The sequence below is a fragment of the Leptonychotes weddellii genome, chromosome 14 (assembly GCF_054177405.1).
Source record: "Leptonychotes weddellii isolate Sample4059 chromosome 14, ASM5417740v2, whole genome shotgun sequence".
NCBI lineage: Eukaryota > Metazoa > Chordata > Mammalia > Carnivora > Phocidae > Leptonychotes > Leptonychotes weddellii.
In genome coordinates this window covers 53,664,409-53,665,473 of record NC_138382.1, presented here as the reverse complement: position 1 = coordinate 53,665,473, position 1,065 = coordinate 53,664,409, and positions in this window count along the sequence as shown.

The window sequence follows — 1,065 nt, the reverse complement described above, 5'->3', positions numbered from 1 at the left end:
GCTGGTATCAGGTTTTACTTTCCGCTCCTGCTTCCAAAGGGCTCAGTATAGTTCATGACCTTTGACTCTACTAGACATGACTGGCATTAATGGTCAGGGTCCTCAACTAGGGCTACTCATTGAAATCATCTGCCAAAAATGTAAACACCGGATGTTCAGACCACACTCCAGCCCAGTTAAATCAGAAACTCTGGATGTGGGATCCTCTAAATATCAGGGTTTCTTAACAGCTTCTTTGGTGATTCCAAAGTATAGCCACATTTGAGAACTACCATGCTAAATTTCAAGTCTGAGGATATTTTAAAATGAAAGCCCTTCCTAATAGGAAGCAAACTACACTGTAAAATGATTTCAAGCAACATGCAGAGTGTAATGGGAGAATCAGTGTGGCTATGATGCTCGCAGCGTTCCTTGTGAAGTGACCCACATTTGGTGACACACACCCACTCCCTATGTACATCTGAGCACGCTACCTCGGTTTGCAGGAAATACAATTCACATAATTATACTTTATTGCGGCTTTCAATGTTCAGAATTAACCGAGAGAAAAAGCATTGAAGACAACCATAGTTACAAAAGAGAATTTAAATATAATTTTGTACGATATAAAAATTATGATTTTGGTGGAAAAAAAAAGTAATGACTTCACTGACAAGCTAGGAAATTAAAGGAAGAGGAGATGTAGAGAGAAGTGAAGGGAACATTCATTTACTTAGTGGGGAGTCAGGATACTACTTAAAATTGATGGATTAAGAAACAGTGCTTAAAAAAAGAAATAGTGCTTTAAGTCTATTAAAGGGAATGGATATAAATCATTAAAATATTCCTACGTATAATTAAATATAGGAGAAAAGTAGTAAACTAAATTCTTTATCTTGAAGAGTGCAAAGATAAATGATATTGCTTAGAGTAGATAAATTAAGAACTAGAGGCATACACATAGCATTTAGAGGAATAAGACAGAATTAGTCCAAAGGCACTTTGTCTGAGGAGAGAGACTTGGGAATGAGGCACGGGGAAGATTTTTACTCATGTGTCTCTACTACAATTTGAGTATTTGTTTCC